The 9466-nt window shown below is 34.5% G+C and overlaps 1 long non-coding RNA gene across 1 annotated transcript; it reads left to right on the forward strand.

The window, feature by feature from the left end:
• Positions 1 to 544: 544 nt before the first annotated feature.
• LOC127856295 (uncharacterized) lies at positions 545 to 7258 on the forward strand. Its single transcript, XR_008037949.1, has 6 exons — positions 545 to 1501; positions 2040 to 2172; positions 2973 to 3130; positions 3407 to 3631; positions 5287 to 5378; positions 6826 to 7258. It is a non-coding gene; the product is annotated as an uncharacterized LOC127856295 (long non-coding RNA).
• Positions 7259 to 9466: the final 2208 nt, after the last annotated feature.

Genomic DNA, 9466 nt, shown 5'->3' on the forward strand with positions numbered 1-9466 from the left:
CTTTCAGATTTCCTCCTGTCTACATCCCCACACCACGCCATTCCTCGGTCAAAGAAGTCCTCAAGACGAAGGCCCATTCGCTTCTTCTCGAAGGCCGACTTCCACTTCTTCCACCAGCTCGACGAGAATGGAATGATGTTCCTGTCAACAGTATCCAGATAACTCCAACTATCTCCTGGCCACCTGCTGAATGGACTTGCTGGGCTCCGGATCAGAAGACGCTTTATTACGAGTTTGTCGCTATGACACTCCATGCGCACACTACGCCGCTTCCAAGATCTCTCCTGAGGGCTAGATACAATTTTCTTGCACTCCCTGGAAGCCTTGATCTTCAAAACGACGCCCTTGCAGCAACAATGAAACAGAACTTCAATCTTGTTCGACTGATTGCCCTCAATGAAGATCCAACTACACCAGATGTCCAGATGTCAGTCCTGTCCGCCTTTGATGCCCTTCCCCGTGACTCCTGATGATCTCCTTGCCCGCCTGAAGGATGTGCCACTTCGTCTGAAGAAACAGAAGAAGAATTAAGTATATGTTTTTACATGTATAGTGGTAAACCTTTTTCAATGTTAAGTATTGTCATAAGTTAACATATTTCATTAACATTATTGTTATTGTTGTCTTTTAAATTTGTTATTGTAGTAAACATTCAAAATTCAGGAGAATTTTATTCTTTTAAGGAGGGGGAAATGTAATGTATATTTCATGTATAACATGTAAATATCATCCGAATTCATTCCTAATCCGAATATCGGTGCACATTATTTTTGTTGTTCACATATTGTCTATGCAGTGCACTGCATTTAGCAAGATAATGTTCTCCAAGATTTAATATATTTATATATTTGTATTTACCTTGTGTTTAGTCCATTATATGTTGTTTGTTGTGAGAATAATCCAACATGTTCGAAATTCCTGCACTGTCAAAATCGTTGCAGCAATGTATATTGATGACGTCATACGTAGGAATATGGTGGAGTGTTATTGCATGCATTTGACTTTAAAATAGGCTGTAAAATTATAATATTCACTCCTCTATTTGTATAAAAAGATGATATTTATTATAACTTGCAAACTCTTCATTTATATTAACTGTTAAAACATAATAGTTTGCAGGGAACTATTTGATACGCTGAATGCGTAAGAATTTCTTAAGATTTCATGCTGCAGCATTTAATATTGTATTGTTATACATGCATATTTAAAGGTGTCTATTGTTTCAAGTCATCAAACTTATTGCCTTCTTTGATTAAGATGTGATATTTATGATGATTGTCGATTTATTATTTTTAGAAGTATGTTCTTGTTTACATGTAACCGCATTACTTCCATACATGGTGCAGGATGCTGCAGGATTGTGATTGGCTGCAGCTGAATCTTTGGCTGCAGCCAAATCTGCAGCATCCAAAGGGTATAAAAGGAGGTTATCCGCACAGTTTTGGCAACAGTTGCTAACAACAAACATCACTGTTCGATCAATTGAAAACCCTTCCAAAAAGTAAGAAACAAACAGTAATACTTCATAAAACATTTTCATTTCACGAATTAGAAGTAATAATCAGAATTTGTTTGTACATTAACTACTAACTTCTGGTATTTAACTTAAACGAGCGTTTTTAGTATTTCATAAAATATCAGTACTATTTATGATGTTGACAACCTTAAAGCAGAGCAACTGTTCACCAAACGTCCATCCTTTTTAAGTCAACTCTAACAGTCTAGAGATATTATTGTATTATATAATATTTAATGCTTGTCTGAATAAAGATGCATTATGGAAAACGTTAAACGGTCTCCGTCTTCCTTCTAAGAGTTTGTTGCTGGACTCAAACTCAAACTACAATTGAGCGCATAGAGATGAGCAATTGTATCTTACATGTAAGGTAGCTTACAATACATATGTTCATATATACTAAACTAGAAACATCTGAAGTTTATATAATGCTCCATATAAACTTAACTAGAAACATCTGATGTTTACAAAATGCGATCGGTTATGTATTAATTTACTTAGACCGACTTTCGACAATTTAAAGGTCATGATTTCAATCAATGCCGAAAACGAAGTGCGATGCTGGATTGATTTGAATGCCTCCGGTAATGTACCCAGGATGTTCTTGTTCCAAATTGTCAACAACAAGATCAAAATACACATGGGGATTATAAAAGGTATTACAAGAAAACATTTAAGACATTTTGTTTGTTTGGCACTCCCAATGTTAAGGTTTTACTCTTTACATGGCGTCAATTTGTACACAAATAAGTCTTTTATCGTACTTGAGTTTTACCATTAAATAATTGATCTCCAGAAGAACGCTCAAAAATCATTATCCACAAACGTTCACCACGTGAAGACGGCTTGTTAATATAAAGCCCGTGTCCTAGCTCGAAATTCTCTGGTAGAATATTGGCAGAATATAGATCTTGACTGTAACATTTTCATTCATCCGACAAATGTAAATTCATTTACATGTTACTTGTCCTAAACGTTAAACATTTGGTATCGAGATATTGCATGTAAGTCCTATGTTCCTAGTTCAAAGATGAATGTCATACTTGCCAATGCTCTAAATATGGTTTTGATACAAGTTTAAATACTGTTGGCCTATTTAAACAACAATTTAAAAAGCATACAATTACGTTTTATGGATTAGGATTGTTCTTCGTGTACCCTTCTAGTAAAATTAATTTTTAAAAGAAAACTTAAAAGATACTAAAACGAGATTCTTGAACTTTATTGGTCCACTAAAAAGTAAAAATAAAATTGTCCCTCCAGTTTGAAACCTATAAACATAAATAAACAGGAACTATATGAGTATGTTTTGTATTCCAATTATGTTGTTGTAAAAGCTATACTGTACAAAAGTCAAATAGATGCCATTTTACAATTTGAATGTTCCTCTACGTTCTGAGATAACAGCCACAACATGCAAAAATGACATAATAATTGAATGTGTTTACTATTACAGGAAAACACTAACCAGTATCATGGATGAGTATATGTTTAAACTCAGAGATGATCAACATCGCCATTTGGTGAAGCCTTTCTCTCTGCATGTGCTGGACAGAAGCCTTGACGCAATCTCTGCTATACATGATAAGGGGTGGGCGCACAACGACGTGCACGGTTAGTAAAGAAAAAAATACTTATATTTAAATGGTTCCAATTCACTTAAATGTTTCCAATAAATCAAATTACAATAATATAGCTGGATATGGAATAATTTGTATTCTCTGTGCGCGATGAACCATATGTCATGCGTCATCCAGAAAATGTTGGACTGTTAACACTGGTTCTTTTGTAATGAATTGATAATACGGCATGTATATTTAATTTATATATATATTAACAAAATACAGGTATTCAAATAATCATTATTTTTAGTAAACAACCTTATTTTAGGTGGTAATTTGATGCTAGACAGTGACATGCGCGTAAAGGTGATTGACTTTGGAGGAGCAACAAAATGTGAAGAAAATGCATATGTGGCTGAACATGAAAAGCACACTAATAAAATTTTGAAAGACCACAAGGAGGCCCTGCGAGTATTCAGTGGATTGTATACCACTAACACGTTCAATAGTGTTAAGGATTTCGAGGACAAATTACAGAAATGTATTTGAACAGGTATGTTTAATTTGAAATGCTCAGTCACAATGTAACACTTATATTTCAGATAGTTACGATCTTATGTCTGCTAAACACACGTATTTTGTTGGTCCCAGTTCTATCTGTCAAACAATACATCGACATACTATTTAACGTTAGAAAAATCTCTATAGATGGACCTGTCCGACAAGTATGAGATCATCAGTCTCATCGATACAGCTCATCGATACAGCTGTCAAGTATGGAAATATTAGAAAGCTTAGACGTGATGTCAAGCAACAGCTTAACAATGCTTTGTGTATGATATTAATTCTGCCATTTAAATAAAAATTAAATCGCTTCTATGCAATCCACGTTTCTCAGAATGTAATAACTTTGGAGACACCCGCAAAGAAGGTGGAACAAAAAATGATATTCGTTTACAAATTTGTTCGAAATCCGACAGCATATAAACGTTGTTTTCCAAAAAGAAACACTTTTTCATAAAGAGGTAAACATTGTTGGTTCCTGGAGATAATACTTTTAAAAGTGCAGCGCTATCTAGAAAACGTATCGTTGTGACTAAACGCTATAAATGTAAATAGTTGTATTATTATATTTAATAATAATCAAGTACCAATAGTTCGTTATTTAACTACTTTTAAAATTATATAAAATTATATCTCGGGAGGATTTTACATAAGTCAGCATGGTTTGTAGCGTGTTATTATCGATGTGTCCGCTGTGAAAATAGTTCACATTATATTATGGTTCATCTATTTAGGTTCAATTTATCGCTTAGTGTAAGACACTGGACCAGAGTTATTATTTCCCCCTTTCTATGAAGAGGGGGTATATTGCTTTGCTCATGTCGGTCGGTCTGTCGGTCTGTCGGTCGGTCTGTCGGGGCCTAGGATCATGAAACTTCATTGATCATGACTCGCAGATGACCCCTATTGATTTTGAGGTCACTAGGTCAAAGGTCAAGGTCACGGTGACCCGAAATAGTAAAATGGTTTTTGAATGATAACTCAAGAACGCATACGCCTAGGATCATGAAGCTTCATGGGTAGATTATCATGACTCGCAGATGACCCCTATTGATTTTGAGGTCACTAGGTCAAAGGTCAAGGTCACGGTGACCCGAAATAGTAAAATGGTTTTTGGATGATAACTCAAGAACGCATATGCCTAGGATCATGAAACTTCACAGGTAGATTGATCATGACTCGCAGATGACCCCTATTGATTTTGATATCACAAGGTCAAAGGTCAAGGTCACGGTGACCCGAAATAGTAAAATGATTTTCGGATGATAACTCAAGAACGCTTTTGCCTAGGATCATGACACTTCATAGGTACATTGATCGTGACTCGCAGATGACCCCTGTTGATTTTCAGGTCACTAGGTCAAAGGTCAAGGTCATAGTGACAAAAAACGTATTCACACGATGGCTGCCACTAAAACGGACAGCCCATTTGGGGGGCATGCATGTTTTACAAACAGCCCTTGTTTAAATAATGTAGGATACATTACTTTTCACTTTTATAATACTATGATTGATTTATTATTATGTATGTTTATTTGAATTAATATATTTATAAATGGTCATGTGGTGCACACATACAAGTAATAACTATGCAATTCGTTTAATGTTCCAAATGCAAATCTGTCATTTTTTTTATTGTTTCAGTTCTTCACGATTTTGATCAGCCTAGTGGACAATTCCTCATGGAGGTGGCGAAACTAATGTTTCCTGAACGATTCCAGGCCATCCTCCTTTCAGTATGTTTCTTTACTAATATTTAAATATTTAGATTACTAATTCTCGCAGAAAACTGTTCGGGTGAGCAAACTAACGCCTACTTGTTCGTCCGTTATAATGTTCTCATTAATAACTGGCCACAATTAATTGCAGCTTTATGGAAATGTTCATTGCACGTGAACGTGCTTTTGGCTGGGTAATTTTTGCCAACATTTGGGGGAAAAAAAGTGAACATTAATAGTGATTACATGTATGTGTTTTGTCGTTAAAACAAAAATCTTTTCACATGGATTCGGTATTAGTTATATGTATAATACCCGTTATGTAGTTAATTGCACATCCTTTCAGCTCAACTGAGCACAACGTGCTCATGGTGAACTTGTGTCCGTCGTGCGTCGTCTGTCGTGTGTTGCCTGTCGTGAGTCGTCAATATTTACCTTGCGAACACTCTATAGGTCACATTTATTTCAAGATCTTCATGAAACTTGATCAGAACTCGGTTCTAATGATATCTTGGCCGAGTTCGAAACTGGTTCGCGGGAGGTTTAACACTACATCACTAGGTCTATTTGAAGAAAAAGCTTGTGGAAACTCTAGAAGTCAAAGTTTTAATCCAATCCTCAAAGAACATGATCAGAACATTTTTTTAATGATAGCTCTCCCGAGTTTCACAAGGTTATGGCTTGTCGAATAATATTGCGGGGCGGGGAAGTTTTCCTTTGATGGTTATAATAAAACCTTGTGAACACTCTAGAAGTCATCTTTAGTGTCATCTTCATAAAACCTAGTCATAACGTTTGTCTAATGATGGCTTGGTTATTTTTGAAAATGGTAAGTGTTCGTCGAAAAACATTTTTTTGATTTAGACATGGTTAATGTACGTCAAAAAACATGGCCGCCAGGAGTTGCGCACTTTTTTCTGATATGGCTTTTGCTGTGAAACTTATAAAGGCTCTATTGACCACATATGTTTGCATACCTTCATGAAACTTGGTCAGAACATGTTCACAATAAAATCTCGGCTTAATTAGAAACTGGGTCATGTGAGCTCAAAAATAGGTCCACTCTTCATTAGCCTCGGTCAAAACATTTGTTTTAATGATATCTCTGTCGAGTTCAAAAATAAAAATGTGCCTAGAAATTAAATATTTATGTTTCATAAATACTGTCATTATTTTGAACTTCACCTTCTCAGAAAAGTTAAGTTCCTGCGCGTTCCAGTTGAGCGACATTGGGCCATGATGCTCTTGACCTTCGAAATTTTATGTTTCGGTTTCGTCTGAATATGTTTCCACAGCATATATCATAATTATGCCAAAAAAGAAAAAAAAACGTATTATTAGCTTTAAATTGTATTCTAAGATGGTTTTATGTTTGAAAAAGTACCATATTGTGTTATTGTGATATCATTGTGCACTCTCTCAAAATTGTTTAACTTGTTATACATAAAAACTGCTGCTTCAATAGGAACATGTCCAACAAATGGAAACGGATGAAGGCGATGAAGAAGATGAGGCAGATTGTATCGATTTTGAGCCATGTTGCGCGGCACCTGACATTGAAAAGTTGGCCGCATCTAAGTTACTCGCTCAAGTCCTCGGCAAGTTTGGAATTGGTCAGTTTTAGAAAGGCAGAAAAATTATGTCAACATCCGCGAACATATTTGTCTGGTTCGGGGTATCGTATGAAATATCAGCTCCTATTACACACCACGTGATAATGGTCGATTCAAATATTATATATGTTTATATTTTGTACTCGTTATATATTTCATTTGTTAGGTGTGTCTTTAAACCATATATTTGGATAGTCTCCAAGGAATATCTTAAGATCAGACAAACTTGTATGAAATTAAACAAAATATAAAACATGAGTTATGAATAAAAACCACATACAATGATCAATAGTTTTTTCGACAATTGCACTGATATTTATCAACTTACAAAAAGCTGCAAACTATAAATGCTCTCAGATCCTTAACACTATTACATGTGAATGCGATGGCTACCGTTAACACATAGAGGAGGTAACCACTGCGAACATTGCAATGTGATACGGATACTTATTGGTATATCTTACAATCTATTGAACCATTTGCAAAAGTGTTCCAACTGCACAACATATTTACATAGTTAGGTTCGGACGTTCATATAATGGGTTGTTCCAATTCAGAAACTGTTAATTTCTTGTTTCCGCGATTTAAATGGTCAATTATGATATAACAGACGGAAACTATAATATCAAGTATAATGTGCTTTACAATCCTTTCTTCCTCTACGCGTCTGTTGTAAATATAGGACTACATACTAAAGACTTGAATGCGATTTATCTCGTTCAAATGTATCAACATTCTCATTCATTTGTTCTTAACATTCTATATATAAAACATGCATTGAATGAATACATTTTAAATCAATTTACGTATAAGAATACTAGCCGTAGCTATAATTCCATCACAGCGTTTACATTGCTTTTAACTGAATGAAAAATAAATCGCCAAACTGCACGTGATTGAATTCTGATATTAAGTCACTGGAATGCATCATTCATTCAGTTCAAAGAGACGAGTTTTTTGGGAATTATGTAATGCAGTGTCAATACAACATAAAAAAATTGTATGTTTAGGATGGATTATTACAATAATATTTGAATACAGTTGCTGAAATATATTGCTCGAATTAAACCGTTAAGATTGCTTTGTAGATTTCTATAATACTGTAGAATGTGCTCCAATAATGCGGTGCTTGAATTAAACTGGTGTGTTGAACAGTTTATGGATTGAGAACAGTGTTAGTGACTTGAAAGAATTTTAAATCTTGTGTGGTGCATTTTTCTATTGAAATTCTAAAGACGTTGACGTTCAATTTGAAGGGTAATTTCTTTTATGAATATGTCGTTCATTTGTTAGCTGTTCTATAAATGTTTATCTACTAAGAACGGCCTGTTTAACAAGCAAAAGGAAAATGACAATGGACAAATGTATCGTGTATGCTTGCGTGCTGATTTTGAACGCATTATGAAAGAAAACAGAACTAGACGAAAATGAAAATGATTATTTTTATCCAAACCCAAACTGCTGTTTGCAGAGCATTAGTCTGTAGAGGTTTGACTTTATATTCAAGATAATACAAAGTGAGTCAAAAGAAGAGTTTCTTATTAACTAAAATTAACAGCGGCGGGGATAAATGCTGCATCGTACTTTACTTTAGGATTCACAAGTAAGTTGCAAACTTCAGCCTTTTTTGTTTTCGTATTCTGCATTGGTGTGTTCATATGCGTCTTCGGATTAATTTCAGTACACAATGACATAAACATACTATTATCTTTGTTTACTAAATTTGTATTAAGTTAAACATGTTGTAACATTTTTATTAGGACTTAAAACGAAAAAACTGAGACAAATTATGTTATATGTATACCATCTTTATATTTGTTGACTTCATTAAAATAATAATATATTTATGGGATAATGCCACTTACGTTACACGACAATATATATAAATATATGTTGAGATTTTTTTTCAAATTATGTTTCTTTAATATTGGAACACACCTCTTTTGCACATGCTTTTGTATTTCATCTGTTGTCGTTATTCACAATAAACTAATCTTATATTATGTTCTCTATGTGTGTTGTGTTGATCTATACAACTTCTACGCTTGCATTACATTTAACAAAAAACACAATCCATCGTAAAACTACACTCAATGGACTTAATGAAATTACACCGCACATACGATGTATTTTTCACTTTTCTCATTGTAGTAATCCGGGTGCTTATTTAGAGGTACTTTGTTATCTAAGTCTTTTTAGGACTTTAATGTTTTATTTTTAGAATGCTCAACTAAATAACATCTGGAGATAATCAAACCATCAAAGTCAAGGCCTCCGAATCTCTCCCTGGTCGTTTACCATCGGTTCTTAGCATCATCGCGATTGTTTATTGTTTCCAATAGTCATGTTGGAAATGGAACACACAGACATTCTATGAAACTCAGTGAATAGTGCGATAGGTTATCACTACAACAGTTTAAGTCTATCCCAAATACTTAAAAGTCGAAATGAATTATCTGCATATTTCATAGATGACTTAAAATTACTCTTAGA

The sequence above is a fragment of the Dreissena polymorpha genome, chromosome 13 (assembly GCF_020536995.1).
Source record: "Dreissena polymorpha isolate Duluth1 chromosome 13, UMN_Dpol_1.0, whole genome shotgun sequence".
NCBI lineage: Eukaryota > Metazoa > Mollusca > Bivalvia > Myida > Dreissenidae > Dreissena > Dreissena polymorpha.